Here is a 22,685-nt window from a genome sequence, read left to right on the forward strand (position 1 = left end):
AAAAAGTAGTTTGTATTTTTATTAAAAGTAAAATCTTAAAAGTTAAAATAAGAAAAAGTATTTTGTATTTTTATTAAAAGTAAATTTTAAAAGTTAAAATAAGAAAAAGTAGTTTGTATTTTTATTAAAAGTAAAATCTTAAAAGTTAAAATAAGAAAAAGTATTTTGTATTTTTATTAAAAGTAAATCTTAAAAGTTAAAATAAGAAAAATTAGTTTGTATTTTTATTAAAAGTAAAATCATAAAAGTTAAAATAAGAAAAAGTAGTTTGTATTTTTGTATTTATTTATTAAAAGTAGATATAGTTTTGATTTTTTTTTTTTGTATAAAATTCTAAAAAAAAATTTGTTTAATATATTTCTAAGAACATTTAACATTTTATTTCTATATTTGTTTAATTATTAAATACGAATTTTATATAAAAATTATTATTATATTTAGTTTTTATAAAAATTAAAATTTATGATTATTAATTTATAGTTTTTATTAGTTTTATAAATGTTATAATATTATGCATTATTTAGTTAATTATATATTCTATTAACTAAATAACAAAAGTAATATAAATATTATATATATATATTCATTGATGTAATTATGTTATATTATATATCATAATCTTATTTATAATATTTATAATTATATTATTTATTTTAAGCGTACATTTATTCGGTCAACGTTAAATTTATTTGTATATAACAACTCTAGGTATTTTAGTAAAATCGGAAGTCGAAAAGTGAGGGTTGTTATAGTACCTACCCGTTAAAAGAAATTTCGTCCCGAAATTTAGTTTTTGCCATCAATCAGCGTTGTTCGTACCTAAACGAGGATATTTACGTTTTATCTGGTCTTCACGTTCCCAGGTAGGTTCGGGGCCTTTCGTGAATTCCAACGGATAGAATATTGTTCTGTTTCATGCATTTAAATAATACGAACCCTAATTTCTTACAGGTTCTTCTATAAAGTGCATTTTATCATTAATGCGGAGGTTATCTAAAGGATTAATAAGAGTGTCATTTGACTAGGTTATCCTCAAAAGGGATGATGGTGTTATACGAGCATTTTAGTAAATTGAACACATGAAATGTGTTATAAATAGTATTGAGCTTATTTAAAACTTTGAGTGTTTATGTCACAATATTAGGGTAGACAAAACAGAGAGTAGTTCATGAAAATTATAGTCATGAAGTTTGATAGAGATCGTCATTGTTTACAACAAGAATATTGTAATGATGAATATAAGTTGAAAAAATAAAGTTTTATCACTACTGAATAATATGGATAAAACGATTTGATTATAGGAAGCGTATAAACGAAGCTATTGTAAAAGAGTGAATGAGAAATTAAATGTTCGCCTTAACTTTTGACGTAGTCACGATTGATTTTTGGAATTCAAGGGATTAAAGGAAATCTTCGTAATCCATAAGATTTGATTCTCCGGTAATTAAGGAATTTGAAATTTTCTTTGATTAAATGAGGTGAATTGCTTCAATTGCTGTGTTTGGAATTTTGCTATAAATTAGCTTCTTCCGTTTCATTATCTTCACCACTTCTATACTTTCTTCCTCAATTCATACTTCCAAAGATTGTGAGAATGCTCCATCCAGTTCTTATCCTGGATATTTTTCTGACTATAATTTCAGTCATTCTTCTTTTTCATTTACCACTAGAGGAATTTGTTTTCTTCTACTATTACCTTGGGGTTATAGTGTTTTTAATTCTCCCATGTCTTTACGTTGCAATACGTATTGATATACACGGTTTGTAATTTCGGTATCGTTATCGGGCTACATATTTTCCCTTATATGTCGGAGCTCTTTGCCTTTTTATTCTCCTCTCGACTCTAAGTAAAGCGAGTAATGGTCCAGAATTTGTAGGTATGAAGTTTCGAATGGACCTACTGTTCTAAGCCTAATATCACGATTTGATTTGGTAAATTACCAGAATTACTGAGGATAGAACTATCAAGAATATATTTGCTTGATATGTTCAGAGATTAAGTAGAATGTAAGAGTTGTGTAACATGGCAAATGATGATTATAAAGTCTATGAATCATCATCTTCCATTAAAAATTTAGCATGACTTACTGTAATATAATCATGTTGGCCTGACGTCATTATATTATACTAACTCATGCTTCAATTCTCAACACTACTTCAAATCATTCAAAATTTGAATTTAAATTTTACGGAATATAGAAACTTAAACAGTTTTCGTTTATGATGTAATAAAGATATTGCAAAGAGATAATTAATTGCGGACAAGAATCGTTATGAAGATATCTTTAGAAATATCGAGGATATTTATAACGAAAGATATGATGATATTTTAGAATTTCTAAAATCGATGGATAATGAAGAAATTCTTCTGTAAGGATTTAGAATGCGTAAAAAGATCTTCTGTGATTTCCTTCAGAAATCGAATCATCTAGATTATTTGGTTATAGGTTTAGTCCTTGGGATTTGTCCTTGGTCTCCTTCATGTTTTGCTCAATCCGTCTTTCAATACCAGATATTCTTTTGAGCTTTTCCAACACACAATTCTTTATTATCAAGCTTCTGGTCATTAAGGCCATCTACAGCTTTTGCTGCTTCATCAGCATTCTCAAGGTTAACTGATCTGAATCATTGATTATCAATCTGATATGTTTTCAAGGATTTTGAAGAATGTACAATGTAATATATTAATGTGAATGTTAGATATTTCTCGGGTATTACCTACCCGTTAAAATATTTTCACAATTAACAGTTTGTACAAAAGAATTTTTAAATACAATCTTTATGAAAATATACATACATATATATTTTCTTCAGATGTAATTATGGATTTAATAAGTTAATATAATATTAAACTCATTTGATTTACGGTTGAAACGAGAATAAATACTCTCCAAAACTTTAGAGATTACATAATCGTCGCGGAATATTTCTTTAATGAAGTTATGAATCAATACTTCATCGTTCATTGTTATTAATATACCTCAGTAAATGATGTTGATGCTCGTGGATTTCTTGTGAAATTCATAAGGCACAAATGATGTTTTCGAGAAATTTTTGAGTACATCGAAAAATAGGAGTGTAAAATCACACATGCATTTGAATAATACACTTAGTTTATTATGAAATGGAGTTTATTGTACTGAAGCAGTGATTAATGATTGTTAAGTTATTAACGAAGGATGTACATCATAGCCTATTAGTGATATGAATTAACCAAGTAGTACATACTAGTTAAGATTCACACGTAATAGTTTAGTACGAAAAGATTTATTATTGTTCCAAACCATATATATATAAAGTATACATATATAATTCTTCAGGAAGAATGAGTCAATACATCTTAACTCATTATTACTAATATTCCTTAGTATCTATGGGCGTATGATGTTGATGTTTGAGGTACCGATTATGATGTTGAGACGTGGGATGCTGATGTTGTTGTTGGTGAAACTGATGCTGTTGGTGGTGATGCTGATAGTACTGGTGGTGCTGGTGCTGGTGCTGGTGCTGCTGTTGGTGTTGCTTGTGGTACTTGGTTAGTAAGTGTGAGCCTAGCTACCAAATCGCGCACTATTTCCTCCAGGGTTTCTACTTTACGCTCGAGTCTATGGATTTTTTTCTACCCATTCCTCTGTAAGGTTTGTCAATTCTTGATATTTAGTTCGAAGTCTTCTAACTTCTTCTAATAACCCTTTCTGGTTAGAATTCGAGAGTAGAGGACGAATATTGTCGTTGGTTACATCGAGTCGACCTTCGAGGCGGAAAATCCTTGCGAAAAGAGTGAAAACGGTATTGCGAACAGGTTCGCCAGTAAGAGGATCTAGTACTCCGACGTTTGGTGGTAAGTTTGGCTCGTGATAAGGAGTACCTTCTTCATTTCTCCATAGGGTGAGTATTTCGCGAACCCATCCCCATTTTCTAAAGAAATCACGGTAATTGATCGGTGGGTGTGCTCCTGTCACGCTATCTTTGGAGCTAGAAGAACTTGAGGAATTAGGTGAGAAATCCATATTATGTGTTTGGAATAGGGTTTGATATGAAATGGGTGTTGAATATTGAATGATATATTCATCTCCTTGAATACGTATATATAGCAGAAAGATTTCCGTAATTTACGGAGGAAATTTAGGAAAAGTGTTAGACAAGGTCTATTGGGAATAGATATGCTAAGATATGATTTGTCTATACTCTAATAATGGCAGTATGACGTGTCGAGATTATAAAATGATAAGTATGTAATCTAATAATCTTTCGATTAAAGACTTTCAATTCGTATACTGTGATAACCCAATGACATTTCCCGGTTCGCAAACCGATGCATAAAGGCATAAGGCATATAGGTTCGTGATATAACAGGGAGTTATATACGTTTGAGTATGAATTATAGGAGTTTCAAAAATCTTGGATAATATTTCATGTAATACATATGTAATACATAAAACCAGGATAGATGACTAGGTGAGTTGTTCTTAATAAGTTCACCACTTATTAAGTGCGTAAGTGACTAAGTGTTGTATGATCACTATTGTCAGGTTTGATATTGTGCACCATACCCAAACATCTATGCCACCGCCGAGTCACTTGAATGATCAATTGTTACCGGTTGGCCCAGGAATTCTCGACCAAAATCTAAGTTTGGCATTCGAAATCCACAAGCGTCCCATAGTGGTACCAAGGATCACCCTAGGCCTTAAGTAGCGTTGACGTTCGAGTAATTTCACATTATCGTGTATGTTATAATCTTAAGATTTAAGTATAGTTTCTAAGGTATAGTGTAGCATTTATCAATTAAAGTCAACAATTAAAGGCACTATGGTCAAAGAAAGTTGTAGTCCTACATTGCTAAGGTACCTAATTGTATAAGGCACACATAAAATGCAATCCTGGTTCTCTACAACAACCTACTCTGATACCAATCTGTCACACCCCTAAATTAGGGCCTAGGGTATTTGTGACTAATTATATCAAATCACAGTTGTATAAATGAGAACGACTCTATATGAGACGTTTTGAATAAAACATTTATTAATAAAACAGCGGAAGCATTAAAAGTTTTACATCAAATTTAAACTGAAATAATAATAATAGTCTTAATGCAAAGTAAATGTAATGAAATGAAGACTCCATGTAGCAGCATTCAATTCATCAGGTAGCAATCATGGCAATCATCTTATTCGTCACCTGAGACAAAACATGCTTAAAGTGTCAACCAAAAAGGTTGGTGAGTTCATTAGTTTATCAAAATCAATCATTTCCGTTATAATAATAGGCCACAAGATTTCAGTTTCATAAATATCCGTACACTAGCAAGTGTATAAAAGCATTATATAAGTTGTAGGCACCCGGTAACAAGCCTTAACGTTCATGTTTTACCCTCTGAAGTACACCAGATCAGGTGTGTTTAAAATAACCTCGACGTACTAAAGCATCCCATAGTCAGGATGGGGTTTGTCAGACCCAATAGATCTATCTTTAGGATTCGCGCCTACCGTACATAGACAAGTAGTTTAATGTTACCAAGCTAAGGGTATATTTCTGGTTTAAACCCACATAGAATTAGTTTTAGTACTTGTGCCTATTTCGTAAAACATTTATAAATCAGCGCATGTATTCTCAGCCCAAAAATATATATTAAAAGGGAGCAAATGAAACTCACCTTAAATAGCAGTTGAAGTATTCCACGCAAGAAAGGAAAGTAAAGCAAGTAAGTGACCGAGATATCAACTAGAAGTAGTTCTTTAAGAGAGAAATGAGAGATTAAGGTGTAAGTTTGAAATGAGAAATGTATGTGGTATTTATAGTTGAAAATGTTAGGTAAAAAAAAATTAAAATAAAATAAGTAAATCTTAAAAGTTAAAATAAGAAAAATTATTTTGTATTTTTATTAAAAGTAAATCTTAAAAGTTAAAATAAGAAAAAGTAGTTTGTATTTTTATTAAAAGTAAAATCTTAAAAGTTAAAATAAGAAAAAGTAGTTTGTATTTTTATTAAAAGTAAAATCTTAAAAGTTAAAATAAGAAAAAGTATTTTGTATTTTTATTAAAAGTAAATTTTAAAAGTTAAAATAAGAAAAAGTAGTTTGTATTTTTATTAAAAGTAAAATTTTAAAAGTTAAAATAAGAAAAAGTAGTTTGTATTTTTATTAAAAGTAAAATCTTAAAAGTTAAAATAAGAAAAAGTATTTTGTATTTTTATTAAAAGTAAATCTTAAAAGTTAAAATAAGAAAAAGTAGTTTGTATTTTTATTAAAAGTAAAATCATAAAAGTTAAAATAAGAAAAAGTAGTTTGTATTTTTATTAAAAGTAAAATCTTAAAAGTTAAAATAAGAAAAAGTATTTTGTATTTTTATTAAAAGTAAATTTTAAAAGTTAAAATAAGAAAAAGTAGTTTGTATTTTTATTAAAAGTAAAATCTTAAAAGTTAAAATAAGAAAAAGTATTTTGTATTTTTATTAAAAGTAAATCTTAAAAGTTAAAATAAGAAAAATTAGTTTGTATTTTTATTAAAAATAAAATCATAAAAGTTAAAATAAGAAAAAGTAGTTTGTATTTTTGTATTTATTTATTAAAAGTAGATATAGTTTTGATTTTTTTTTTTGTATAAAATTCTAAAAAAAAAAATTTGTTTAATATATTTCTAAGAACATTTAACATTTTATTTCTATATTTGTTTAATTATTAAATACGAATTTTATATAAAAATTATTATTATATTTAGTTTTTATAAAAATTAAAATTTATGATTATTAATTTATAGTTTTTATTAGTTTTATAAATGTTATAATATTATGCATTATTTAGTTAATTATATATTCTATTAACTAAATAACAAAAGTAATATAAATATTATATATATATATTCATTGATGTAATTATGTTATATTATATATCATAATCTTATTTATAATATTTATAATTATATTATTTATTTTAAGCGTACGTTTATTCGGTCAACGTTAAATTTATTTGTATATAACAACTCTAGGTATTTTAGTAAAATCGGAAGTCTAAAAGTGAGGGTTGTTATACCGGACATCTACGATTAAGTCAACTAAACGAATTAGAAGAATTAAGACATGAAGCATACGAAAATTCGTTAATCTATAAAGAAAGAACGAAGAAATGGCATGATAAAAGAATCAGAAGTTCAAAAGAATTTAAAGAAGGAGACAGAGTTCTTCTTTTCAATTCACGATTCAAGCTATTTCCTGGAAAATTGAAATCAAGATGGTCTGGACCATTCATAGTCAAAATATTTTTCCCATACGGAACGATAGAATTAATAAATTCAAATGGGATTGAATTTAAATTTAATGGTCACAGAGTTAAACACTACATAGATAGTCCGATGGAAGTCGACAACGAAGTTAATCACAATTTCGACACCACAGCTAACTAAGTGTGGGGAGAATCAAGTCTTTAAAGGATAATATGTATTTCTGTTAGAGTTAGATTGTCTGTTTTCGTGTAGTTCTCGAAAATGGAACCCGAATGGTCTTTCCCTAGCAGACCCTAAAGAACTAGTCTTCTCCCCCCATTCTGAATTTTTATTTTTTTTAGGTTTTTACAAAATGAAGACTGCCTGTGAACTAAACCATGGTCTAATGCTACACGCTTTGATCACTAAACGTAATAATGACACACTACCGAGTGAAATAGTATCAGTAATCAGAGAAAGATTGGACGGAGTTAGAAAAGAATCCAGATGCGAAGATAATAAGTTACAATTTGGTAAAGGAAAATCAAAATCCGCAGCGAAAAGAAGAGCACGACACCTAGAAAGATGTCACAAATGCGGAAAATGGTCACTTGGAGGTAAATGTTCAAATAATCAAACCTATTCAAATACCGAATTTGTTACTTTATGCAGAGACGGACCGTTCGTATGTTTAGAAGAAAAAACACTGAATGCTCGAGGTTACGCCTATGTAGCCATGGAAAACCAATTAAACCGACTATCTTATGAATGGGATAGATCATATAACTAAGAAATCTATTTCACAGGTATGTTTGTACAGTTTTTATTTTTTATTTTTAACCTTTTGTTAATAAACGCTAATTTGTTCGCTATAAAGTATTAAATTGGTATTGAATAAAATTAGGTTTGGCGACCGAAATTATTGATATCATTCAAAAATTTATTACATCACTGCGAAATTTAACGTTTATTCTTAAGGTACAAATATCTTTAATCAATCAACCCAAAATATTTCAAAAATTCGTCATGAGTTAAATTAGGTCATGAAACCGAAATTACTTTACCGAAAAGAGGGGCGCATATTTTTGATAATATTTGATTGATTAAAGTGGGATAAAAAGCCAAAAAGATTTTTAATTTTATTTTTACCATGTTTTTAAAATATATATATAAATCTTAAATTAATATTGTAAACTTTGTAAAAACAATATTTTTAAAATTGTAAATATTTGAAAAATTAATATAAGTTTGGTGTGAATTTATAATATGAATTTTTAAATTAAGTTTGGTGCGAATTTTTAATTTTTAAAATATGAATTTTTAATTTTATGCATTTCAAATTTTAAGTTTGGTGTGAATTTTTAATATTAATTTTGAATTTTATATTTAAATTGTGTGAATTTAAAAACAAAAATTTACTTTATCTCATTAAGTTAAAAATATGATTTTTAAAATTCGTCGTAAGTTGAAGACTAGGTCTTTGAACCGAAATTGCTTTACCCAAGGGAGGGACGAGAACTTTTATTATCATTATTTTTAATCTTATTGAATTAAAGTATGCCAAAAATATTAAAAAACCCAAAAATCTTAGCTTTTAAAACAATCGCTACAAAAAGACAAATTTTAAAATTTTGTCGAAGGACGGACTAGGACATCGATCCGAAACGACCTCGTCCTAAATAACAAGGGAAACAAAATTTTAAAATTAATTACTTAATTGTTTCAATTAGTATAAGATATAAAAAAAATAACAAACTCCGCGACTCGCGGAGTTTGAAAGTTTAAACCCCGCAACTCGCGGGAGGACCAAAATACCGAAAAAAATAAAATCGAGCAAGAACAGCTCAGTTGCACACCACAAACACCAAATACTGCGAAAATACTGCCGAAAAAACCCGCAAAAACACCCCCAAAATCACAATTTTTAACCGTTAATCATCAAATCTTTTACTAAAATCATGTTGAGAAGGATGCTATCAAGGAATTACTCAAGAAAAATGGTAAATTTCTACACCTAAACACCATTTAATCCGAAAATTAGTGTTCTTGAGCAATTTTTTCCCCAATTTAATTTTGATGCTTTTTAGTGTAATTATGCTTAAATTGTTTATGTATTATGCTTGTATAACCTAGATTGATGCTATTTAACATGATTAGAAGCCTTAAACTTCAAATTTTGAGTAATCTAGAGTTTGTGTTCTTGAGCAATTTGGGGCTTTTTGATATAAACAGGTTATGGCCGATTTTTGTCATGAATTGTTGCTAAATTAAGTAGTGTAACATGTTTAGGTAGTTAAATGATCCAAACTTTGAGCCTAAATATGATTTTGAGAATTAAAGTGGACTTTTTCAAGTCTAAAATTCATGAACTTGATTTTTGAGAGATAATGCCATTTGAAACTTGTTTAATTGCTAGTAATGATTATTTTGACATGTTATTTGAGTTGAATGCTTTTGAACTTGGCGAACATTTTCGTATATGCTTATTTGAAAAAGTGTAGATTTGATAAAAATGTGAAAATGAGCTTAAGTTTGATATAAATTGATCATGACATTGTAATTATTTTGATTGATGATTTTGCTGACACTAATGCATATTTGGATGCACAAAAATTGTGTTTGATGTGTTTTGCAGACTGAAAGGGGTGAATCTTCATCCCAAGCTCGCAATGCTCCTGCTGAGAATGCGGAACAACAGGAGGTGGATAACTACTACAAGCAAGATATACCTCATCCAGTCATGACATTTTCTGATATGCACTTGGAAGATTTGCACCCGAACCTGAGATTTGACAGACTTTGGATAGATTATCCAAAATACCAAAGGGGTTTGCATACTCTTCATTCTAAAGTTGTTGAGGTACCTAGGGTCATAGAATGGGGACCATTAGAAGCTGTATAATTGGTCGGGCCAATTAGGGAATTACTTGCACAGAGGTATGGTAATTCTACTTTTAATGACTGGGTACGTTTATTCACCATGCGTAGACCTGTATATAAAGTATGGTGTGAAGAATTGTTGTGTAGTATAGAATTAAATGATCGGGTAGCTAGTTTAACTGATCGATCTTTTATTAGATTTTTGTTAGGAGGTTCGATGCACCACATGTCTTTACTAGACATGGCTCAGGCTTTACGTATATATACGCCTGAGGAGTTAGCATCTGCCGATTGTAGAGGGTTGATACTAAATGGTAGAAATATAGATGAAAATTTTGATACACATGGTGTATGGAGTCAAATGACAAGCCATCACCGATTCAAAGGGGGAAATTACTCTTATTTGGATATAGATAGAGCTGAATTAAGAGTGATTCATAGGTTTTTAGCTAATTCGATTACACAAAGAGGTAAGAACAAGGAAAAGGTAAATGAACAGGATTTGTTTTACCATATGTGTATTCGAGACCCACAAAGCGCTGTAAGTATACCTTATTGTGTGGGTTATTATTTATCAGCTATGGTTAGGGGGATGAGACCGCATAGCATAATAGGAGGTGGTATTTTTATTACTTTGATTGCTGAATATCTCGGTGTGGATATAAGTCGGGGGGGAGGGATTATTAGTCGAAGAACCAGAACCCGCGATACAATAGGTTTAAATGTATACCATGGTGCGAAAGTTTTGAAGAGGCGAAATAACGCCGCAGTACAATACCATGGTAGACATCCACAGGTTGAGAGAAACCAATAGCAAGGTAATGTAGGAGGGGGAAATAAAATGCAAGAAATGCAAAGGTTTATAGCTTCACAGGAGTACGAAAATGCTAGACAGAGAGCATTTGAAGATTGGCAAGTTCATCAAAACCAAATCATAGCTCATTGCCAACATATAGGTAGAAACTATATTCCTACTCCAAAACCCATATTCCCTCCCTGGTCTATAGAGATGCAACCACCGTATCCTACGTATAACCCTGCCGAAGCATTTTATAGCACCTATGGTTATGCATGGAACCCCTATTGGTATCAGTATCATCCCTAGTCTACTTAGTTTTATTTATTTTGTAATTTGTAATGTTGATACGTTTAATACTTATGTTAATATTGTAATAGTTTTTATAATTTTCAAACTTTTATTCTTAGATTTTAATAATTTTTGAATGTGGGGTAATATACCAAACTTCAAAAATATGTATATATGTTTGCAGTTTATCTTATGTACACAACAGGGTAAAACAACGCATTTTCAAAGACTGGCATTAAGTTCAGCAAAAGTAACTAATTTTGACGACAAGATGCAAAATATATGTGAAATAATAACAAGACGGAATGAACAAATGATGTGCACCATTTATCATTCAGCAAACAAACGCCAATATGTTTGGAAACTTTGGTAAAATTTAATCATTTTCACACAAATCACCCTCAATAATTTAAATTGTTACTGATTTCTTGCAAATGAGGGCATTGCAAGATCTTAAGTGTGGGAAGGGGTTAAATTCTTTCGGATTTTAAAATTTTTACTTTATACACTTGGTTACCATTAGAAATACTAGTAAAGTAGTAGTTGTATTAGAATCTAGTGCTCTCTGATAATAAAGAACAGCCCTAGTCTTATATACTGACTACCCAATTCTAGTAAAAATTTTCAAAATTTTCAATTAAATGAACACAAAATCATGTTTATACATATTTATGAACGATAAAACTAGGTTTTAACACCGAAATTATTGTTACCTCAGAAAGGACATAAATTGAGAAACAAACCAAAATGTTAAAATTCATTTAAAATAGAATAGAGGACAATAAAAAGGAAAATAAAAGCCAAGTGTGGGAAAATTCTCCAAGTTATTCAAAACATATTTCACATATTTTTGTACAAATAACTGAAAATACTTTTGCTTTGGACTAAACTAAAAAGTTTTACCTGATTTACTGTAAGAAAGATGGATCTACATGATGAATCAATTCCATCATTAAAAGGAAGTAAAGTCTTCCGAAAAAGACACGCGCTTCTTGATTTAGGTCAAGAAGTTGTCGTCCAGACCAGCTGTAGGTTGACGAAAAATCTAGAAAAGTCATCACTAAAATCAGCAGGAAATCCACGGACCTCAGCATTAAACAGGGTCGCCAAGTGGTCAGATTTATCCTAACCATGAGAAGGATTTATCTCGTAAAATGGGGGGCACCATGCAAATTAGCTGGATAAGACTATTGAATCAGATTCTCAGAAAGGATAATCTCCTTAAAGATTAAAAATCAGCTTTTAAAGCCTGATATTACTCAATCCTAGAGATTGACCTTAAAGATTGAGAATTCAAACTCATGGAATTCAATGATATCTAAACTCGAGCTTGAACGAGAAAATATTTTGATCAAAAATAAAACCGATTTGTTTTCTGAAAACCCTATTTTCAATGCGTTCATTACCATTGAACGTAAAATCCTAGGAATTCACCTGGAATTTATTAGGTCACCTGAACTAAATCGGGTGTCAACCGTAAGAACGGTGGTTGCATAGTGGTCAAAGACAGGACCTTGTGCCAGACTGAAAAATCATAAGGGTAAGCTTTACTATTGCTCCTACCAAGGATAGTAATGGCGTCCGACACGTTATAGACCATAATTAATAGCATGTCAGGGGACATTGCCTTAACAGTTGTTTGTTCAACGCTTTCCTTTACAACTGGATGGTAGTTTACCGAAAGGTAATATACGGGACAAGTAAACTGGACGTGTTGCTTTCCAAATACAAGGTTAGCAAGTGGGTGACACAAAACCGCAAGTTTTGAGCTAAAATTTTCAAATCTGAAACCCACCAAACCCACAAAAATATTTTGCAAACACCGGTAAAGGGTTATTCCGGAAAACTTATCTAGGGTAAAAACTAGATTTAATTTTTAAAAGATCAAATGTTTTCATAAAGATCCAATTTCCTTAATGGATCTAAATTTTTATAGTCATGTGGGACTGTAAACCATATCGTTACTACCATTGTTTATACCGCCGTATAGAAATCACTGATGTACAAAGTGTGAAGAATAAAGAAGTGATTCTAGTATTTTAAAACGATATTGCTTGAGGACAAGCAACGCTTAAGTGTGGGAATATTTGATAATGCTAAAAACGAACATATATTTCATAGCATTATTCCTCAAGAAAGACAAGCTTTTAGTTGCAATTGTTCTATTTACAAGTGATATTCGTTTAAATAATAAAAGGTAAAGACAAAAGACAGATTCGACGAATTGAAGACGCAAACGACCAAAAAAGCTCAAAAGTACAAAAGACAATCAAAGAGGTTCCAATTATTGATAAGAAACGTCTCGAAATTACAAGAGTACAAGATTCAAAACGCAAAGTACAAGATATTAAATTGTACGCAAGGACATTCGAAAATCTGGAACCGGGACCAGAGTCAACTCTCAACGCTCGACGCAACGGACTAAAAATTACAAGTTAACTATGTATATAAATATAATATAATATATAATTAATTATATAAATTATATATATATTATATTTATATAATAAACCGTCGGTAAACAAAGAGCCAAAATGGAGTGAGCTGTATTTACAAACTCAGCGACTCGCGGAGTTTGAAGGCAAAAAGGGCCGCGAGTCGCGGAGCCCCAAATTCTGAAACTCTCTATAAAAGCAAACGAATTCTGATCGCAAAAAACATATATATCCATCCTCTCTATATCTATACGTAAATATTTATATTTTAATTTTAATTTTAATTTTAATTTTAATTTTAATCCTAATAATAAGGGTATGTTAGCGAATATTGTAAGGGTGTAAGTCGAAATTCTGTCCGTGTAACGCTACGCTATTTTTAATCATTGTAAGTTATGTTCAACCTTTTTAATTTAATGTCTCGTAGCTAAGTTATTATTATGCTTATTTAATCCGAAGTAATCATGATGTTGGGCTAATTACTAAAATTGGGTAATTGGACTTTGTACCATAATTGGAGTTTGGACAAAGGAACGACACTTGTGGAAATTAGACTATGGGCTATTAATGGGCTTTATATTTGTTTAACTAAATGATAATTTGTTAATATTAATATAAAGATTTATAATTGGGCGTCCCTATAAATTACCATATACACTCGATCGGACACGATGGGCGGGGTATTTATATGTACGAATAATCGTTCATTTAACCGGACACGGGAATGGATTAATAGCCACTCGAATAATTAAAACAGGGGTGAAATTATGTACAAGGACACTTGGTATAATTGATAACAAAATATTAAAACCTTGGGTTACACTCAGTCGACATCCTGGTGTAATTATTAAACAAAGTATTAAAATCTTATTACAGTTTAAGTCCCCAATTAGTTGGAATATTTAACTTCGGGTATAAGGATAATTTGACGAGGACACTCGCACTTTATATTTATGACTGATGGACTGTTATGGACAAAAACCAGACGGACATATTAAATAATCCAGGACAAAGGACAATTAACCCATGGGCATAAAACTAAAATCAACACGTCAAACATCATGATTACGGAAGTTTAAATAAGCATAATTCTTTTATTTCATATTTAATTTCCTTTATTTTATATTTAATTGCACTTCTAATTATCGCATTTTTATTGTTATTGTATTTAATTGCACTTTTAATTATCGTACTTTTTAATTATCGCAAGTTTATTTTATCGCACTTTTATTATTCGCAATTTCATTATCGTTATTTACTTTACGCTTTAAATTAAGTCTTGTATTTATTTATTATTTTACATTTGGTTTTAACTGCGACTAAAGTTTTGAAATCGACAAACCGGTCATTAAACGGTAAAAACCCCCTTTATAATAATAATATTACTTATATATATATTTGTATTTCTATAAAAGTAAACTAATATAGCGTTAAGCTTTGTTTAAAGATTTTTCCTGTGGAACGAACCGGACTTACTAAAAACTACACTACTGTACGATTAGGTACACTGCCTATAAGTGTTGTAGCAAGGTTTAAATATATCCATTCTCTAAATAAATAAATATCTTGTGTAAAATTGTATCGTATTTAATAGTATTTTCTGCTAAAATATAATAGCTATTTTATATACACCTCGCATACACATCAATGACCTTTTTAATTACAGCAGCTATTCTCGATGTGGGCATTTGGTATGCTTTTACATCACTCCGTACTACATTTACTTTACCCTTCAAGTTTTTACTGTAATAAATAAACTATTTAAACCATTTACCACAAAGTGTAAAAGGATCAAAAAGTGATGTGTAAGGATATCTTTTCAATCTGTTCACGCTTTCTGGTTGTCGACATCTCCTTGGTGATCCAGACAATTTCGTTTTCTCTACTTTTCAGTTAGTGTTCAGTTATTTGGGGTCTTTTACTGAAATCATTGACCACTTTTTGGTCACTAACTTCGTAAGTTTGAGACAACTATATTTTGGGATCTATTTTTTCAAATGAGTGACCAAACTTTGGTCTCTATTTATATATATTTTTTTGTGAGAATTAATTTTAGGTCACTAATATCATGTAGTGATCAAAATTTAGTGACGACTTTTTAATGATCACTAAATAGTATTTTTAGTGACCAAATAAAGTGGTCACTAAAAAATGGTCACTAATGGCCATTTTTTTTGTAGTGATCATTGCATGTTTTCACTTATATTTATGGTTTACCTATCTCATCTAATAATAATCGGCATTGGAATGAGCTAATGTGAATATAGTAAGATAAATGCTAATTTGAAAACCCTCATAAAAGAAGCTACTAAATAGGAACTAGAGGCCGTGTCCAAGCACTTGAATGATCATGAACGGAAAAGGTGGTTGGAAACTAGATGTTGATGGATAGAAAAGGATACCACGAAATACAATATGCTAAAACAAAAGGTGAGGCTAAGATGGGCTTCAGATGGAGAAAGAAAGACTAAATTTTTCCATGCTATGATTAAGCGGAGGAACAACAAAAGCAAAATTCGGAGGCTAGACATAGATGGACTTAGGAGTGTAAATGAGCCAAGCTACTCGTGAGCAATTCGAGCTCGGCTCGTCAAAAGCTCGATTCGAGACGAGCTTAAACGAGCTCAAGCCCGATCTCAAGCCTAAGTTAAGGATCGTTTAATAAACGGGCTAGAGCTCGAGCTTCGGATATCAAACACAATTAAACTCGCAAGTCTCTCTATATATATATATATATATATATATATATATATATATATATATATAAGATTTTTAACCGTCCTCTTTTCCCGAAACCGACTATTCAATTTTCATTTAATATCTAGTTTTGCCTAACGATACGAGTTTTACTTAACGAACTCGAACTTAACAAGTCATGCCAAATTATTGTAAATTAATAACGAGATTTTCACGAGCCGAGCTCAAGCTTTTAACATATATCACGGGCCGAGCTCGAGCTAAAAAACTGAGGATCGATGCGAGCAGAGCACGAGCAACAACAACAACAACAAAACTCAATCCCACAAGTGTGGGGTATGGGAGAGGTGAGACGTAGACAATCCTTCCTCTATCCTCGAATAAAGAGAAATCATTTCTCTACCCTGAGTGAAACACTCCCAAGAGTAGAGAAAGTCCTCCCTTTCTTTATTCGACAGATAAAGAGATTGCCTTCAAGGGAACCTCCTGCCCAAAAAGTATAAGAGAATAAAATAAAATAAAACATATAAAAAAGAATAAAACTAAAAATAAGTAAAATAAATAATAATCATATAATAAAAAATAAATAAATAAATAAATAAGAGTAAAATAAATAAATAAATTGAGCACAGCACGAACTTTCTAAAAAACAATTGAGCCGAGCTCGAACACTATCAAGCTCGGGCTCGACTCATTTACACCTCTAAATGTACAGTGACAATAGGATCCTAATGTGATTAAAGATGGCGTTTTGGGTAATCATGAAAGCGAATTTTCGGAATGAAGCAACTAAAGCCCTTGACTTGTCAACGCTTCCACTCTCGCAGGAGGATATCACATTTCTTGAGGGACCTTTTTATAAAAACAAGGTTTGGGAGGCAATCAAAGATTGTGAAAGCTCAAAAGCTCTGGGCTCAGATGGGATTAATTTCAAGTTTGTTAAACGATTTTGTGGACTTATAAAAGAGGATTTACTAGAAGCGATCATGTGGTTTTGGGAGAAGGGTGTAATATCTCCAAGTTGCAATGCTTCTTTATAAACTTAGTACCCTAAAGGATTATCCAAATTTCCTTGGAGATTAGCGTCCGATTATTCTTATTGTGCATTACTATAAGACCGTTGTTAAGTAACTAGCAAACAATCTTCGAAAAGTGATACCAAAGCTAATTAAAGTAGAGCAAAATGTGCTGGATAAAGATAGATATATTTGAGATAGTATCTCAATCATGATTTATGCAATTGAATTTTTGAAGATTCAAAATAGGAAAACGTGACAACCTCGACCCGTTTTTTAGAAAGTGACAAAATCTTTTGTAAAACACTTTATTGAGCGGCGCCCCTATTAACCGCGTACAACGGAAAACAAACACTACCATGAACTTGCCTACTGATTCTGAAAACCTGTGATGTGCTGCGCGCCATAGCACGTAATAAATTGGTAAACACATGGAGACCTTATTTTGGGAGGGTCGATGGAGGCTGGAGCAGTCAAGGCCAAATATCTGAGGCTTTTCAGTTTGGAAGCAAAGATGTTTTAATCGCAAATAGAATTTTCTGGTATGAATCGTGTTGGTAGTGGCGCTGGAATTGGATTTGTTCTCCACATGGCATAACCTTAAGCATGTTTGTAACATCCCAACCCAATATCCAAACAAACATGCGAACTAATTTTTTTTTTATACAGTATGGGTGCGCGGCGCGCACAAGCCCATTTCAGTTCTGTCCGGTTTTGTCAATTTTCAAATAAAGATCTCCCACTTCCCGACATATTTAGACGAAACGCTTTTCACAACATGTTATAATAGTTAAAACTCACACGATTCAATAATAAAATAAGTTTTACAAAACCGGGCCCACATATGCCGTAATACGAGTTTCTACAAAAATATGAGTTTCGACCACACTAGTTTAAATTCCAAACGACACTATGAGCATGGTGTTTGGGGTTTAAACTACCAAATCTTGGTCAAACTCCAAAAGCTATAACATCCAAAAGCGTCCCCTAACAAACAAGCGGGATCTCTAATCCATACGAATGCCCTTACCCTTGTCTCCGTCGGAGCCTATAAAAAGATAACAACGAGAGGGTAAGCAAAGCTTATTGAATGCAATAATTATACCCATATATATATATATATATAATATACCTACTTGCAATCACTTACACACATACCGCATACACGCTAGCAATAAAATTAGCATACCATCTCAAGTACGAAGCTAATAATCTCTAACAACCCGCAACTAGCGTAATCAATAACATATAATCGACATAATACAATATGCTACAATACAATACACAACCATGGTTAATCATTCCCTCGTCATGGTGCTACCGGATCTTTGGTTCACACCATACGCATCGGTAAATATGCTACCGGCTCTTTGGTTCACATCACAACCCAAGTCATACTCGCGTTAAAGTGCTACCGGCTCTTTGGTTCACACTCTAACAACTCGTGCCGTAGTGCTACCGGCTCTTTGGTTCACACTACAACACACGTACTATGACGCTACCGGCTCTTTGGTTCACATCATAGCACAATCGCAACTAGGTCAATTATTACCCATTTGACCATTTCAAGGTCAACACACCCATTTCGGGTCATCCACAAACCCACATAACACCCATTTACTTAATAACTAGGTGTGCTAGTAATTAACTAATCAATTATGATTCATAAGTCCATTTAACATTTCCAAAACCCTATGTTAGTCATCCTTAGGTCCTCATGACCCAATCTTACCCAAGAACACTCAAAATCACCTAACATGGGTTTTATGTTCATCACTAACCCCAAACCCTAACCCTTAAACAAGTTAAAATAGGGAAACCAAAGTTAGAACATACCACCACAACCAAAACGTAGCTAACGGCTAGATGAACAACTTTAATACTTGAGCTTTAGCCTGGATCAAGCTTCTTCCTCCTTGATTCAAGCTTTCTCTCACTTAAGGTGTTTCTCACTCTAGAACTTGATTTGGGGTTGAAGATAAGGTTGGTGAATAAGTTAAGTGTGTTTCAACCACCACCAAACTGGCCATCTATTGCCCTCTCTCGTTCTCATGTGAAAAGACCACAATACCCCTCATTAAACTTAAATAAAAAGCTAGAATCCGCCAACAGTGCAGGTGCGCAGCGCGCACACCTACACCTGCGCGGCGTGCACAAAGGCCTGAGCAGGCTCTGACCCCTGTTTAACTATATACAGCTCCCACACCATATGCACCCTATATATACTATTGTACAGTGATTGTTCGGGTCTTACAACTCTCCCCCACTTGAATCGGAGCGCGTCCTCGCGATCCATGCCGCATGACAAGAGGGAAGATAAACTAACACAAACTCTTCGGGCTCCCAAGTAAAACTCGGAACCTTTACTATGACGCCATTGAACCTTATAAGTTCTCACCTCTTTATTCCTCAACCTTTTCACCTTTTCATCGATTATATCAATCGGCTCCTCAACATACTCTAACTTGTTTAATTAGCTCGATCTCGTCTAACGGCATCCATGAAGAATCATCCGCAAGACACTTACGGAGATGGGAAACATGAAATGTATTATGGATCCCCGCAAGTTCTTCGGGTAATTCCAAACGTTACGCCACTTCACCAACACGAGCTAAAACCTTGAATGACCCAATATACTGAGGAGCTAACTTTCCCCGTTTTTGAAACCGAATAATACCCTTCCATGGTGAAACCTTAAGCGTCACCATGTCACCTTCTTGGAACTCAATCAATCGCCTTCGTTTGTCGGCATACGAATTTTTTCTATCTTGAGTCGCTTTCAAATGAGCCCGTATCATATCAATTTTGCTATTCGTCTCTAAAACCAAATCGGTACTCCCGATTTCTGTTTGGCCCACTTCACCCCAACAAATCGAGGTTCGGCATCTACGCCCATAGAGCATTTCATAAGGTGGCATCCCGATACTAGTGTGATAATTATTATTGTACGAGAATTCCACCAAGGCCAAGTGCTCATCCCAACTACCATCGAAATCGATAATACACGCCCGTAACATATCCTCCAAGGTTTGATTCGTACGTTCAGTTTGACCGTCCGTTTGAGGATGGTACGCCATGCTCATTCTCAATTGTGTGCCCATATCTTCATGAAACTTATTCCAAAACTGAGATGTGAAACGAGTGTCTCCATCCGAAACAATAGATGTAGGAACCCCATGCCTCGATATTACCTCCTTGATAAACAATTTAGCCAAAGTCTCCGACGATATCGTTTCCCGAATGGGAAGAAACAAGGCACTTTTCGTCAACCGATCAACTATTACCCAAATCGAATCAAATTGGGTTCTCGCCGTCCTTGGTAGCTTTGTAATGAAATCCATGGTAATGTGCTCCCATTTCCATTTCGGGATTTCTAACGGTTGCAACTTACCATACGGCTTTTGGTGTTCGGCTTTAACTTGCAAACACGTGACGTATTGTTCAACATATTTAACAGCATCACATTTCATGCCCGGCCACCAATACTCTTTTCTCAAATCAAGATACATTTTGTCGTGCCCGGATGAATGGAATACTTTGACTTATGTGCTTCATCAAGTAGCACACGTCGATGATCACCCATTTTAGGCACCCACACTTTTCCTTGAAAAGATAACAAACCTTGCGGACCTAAGGTAATAAACTCCTTTTGTCCCACGATTCGTTCCTCATGCTTAATGTTAACAAAAGCTTCGATTTGAGTCTCACCAAGCTTTACAAGAAAATCGTTAGTAATAATCATGCGTAACGATCCTACTCGTATCGCCGGATGTTGACTCTTTCGACTTAACGCATCCGCGACCACATTCGCCTTACCCGGATGATAAAGTATTTCACAATCATAGTCTTTCACCACATCCATCCATCTACGTTGACGATAATTCAAATATCTTTGATCAAAAAGATGTTTCGAACTCTTATGATCCGAATAAATCGTACACTTGACACCATACAAGTAATGGCGCCAAATTTTCAACGCATGAACAACTGCCGCCAACTCAAGATCATGAGTCGGATATCTCGTTTCGTGTTCCTTTAATTGTCGAGAGACATAAGCGATGACTTTACTTCTTTGCATTAGAACACACCCGAGCCCATTTAAAGACGCATCACAATAAACCGTCATGTCTTCTACCCCTTCTGGCAACACTAACACCGGAGCTTGACATAACTTCTCTTTTAACAATTGAAAAGCAATTTCTTGCTCGTTCTCCCAATTAAATCTCGCGTTCTTTCTCGTCAATTCCGTCAATGGAGAAATGATCTTAGAAAAGTCTTGGATAAACCGACGATAATAACCTGCAAATCCGAGAAAACTTCGGATTTCCGTAGGCGTAGTCGGTCGTCCCCAACTCTTTACCGTCTCAATCTTCCCCGGATTTACTTGAATACCATCCTTGTTCACAATATGGCCAAGGAATTGAACTTCCCTTAGCCAAAATTCACATTTGGAGAATTTTGCATACAATTTCTCCTTCCGCAACGTCTTCAACACACCACGCAAATGATGTTCATGTTCCTTCATACTCTTCGAATAGACAAGTATGTCGTCAATGAACACAATCACCGACTTTTCCAACATAGGTTGGCACACTCAGTTCATAAGATCCATGAATGCCGCCGGTGCATTCGTAAGACTAAAAGGCATAACTACAAACTCGAAATGCCCATAACGCGTTCAAAAAGCCGTTTTCTCAATATCTTCCTCACGGATCCGCATTTGGTGATAGCCGAACCGTAAGTCGATTTTAGAAAAGTAAGTCGCGCCTTGGAGTTGATCAAATAAATCGTCAATCCGAGGCAATGGATAACGATTCTTAATTGTCACCTTGTTCAACACACGATAATCAATGCACATCCGCATACTACCATCCTTATGCTTCACGAATAAAACCGGAGCGCCCCATGGTGAAGTACTCGGTCGAATAAAACCCTTTTCAAGCAACTCTTAGGTTTGATTTAACAACTCTTGCATCTCCGTTGGTGCTAAACTATAAGGAGTTTTAGCAATGGGAGTAGCCCCCGGAACTGACTCAATGCGAAATTCAACTTGTCTTTCCGCCGGGACACCTGGTAATTCATCCGAAAAAACGTCTTCGAATTCACAAACCACCGGAATTTCACGAATGGGTAGTGGCTCTTCACGAGTATCAACTACATGAGCAAGAAAATCCATGCCACCACTAACAAGAAAACGACGTGCCCGTGCATAAGTGCATAATGGCACAAGTCTTCTCTGTCTCTCGCCATGAATAATTAACTCTCCCCCACTTGGGGTCTTCACACGAATAGATTTTTCATGGCATGCAATATCGGCTCTATGACGACCGAGCCAATCCATACCAACGACAATATCGAATTCACCCAAGGTC

The sequence above is a fragment of the Rutidosis leptorrhynchoides genome, chromosome 3, assembly GCF_046630445.1.
Source record: "Rutidosis leptorrhynchoides isolate AG116_Rl617_1_P2 chromosome 3, CSIRO_AGI_Rlap_v1, whole genome shotgun sequence".
Lineage (NCBI taxonomy): Eukaryota > Viridiplantae > Streptophyta > Magnoliopsida > Asterales > Asteraceae > Rutidosis > Rutidosis leptorrhynchoides.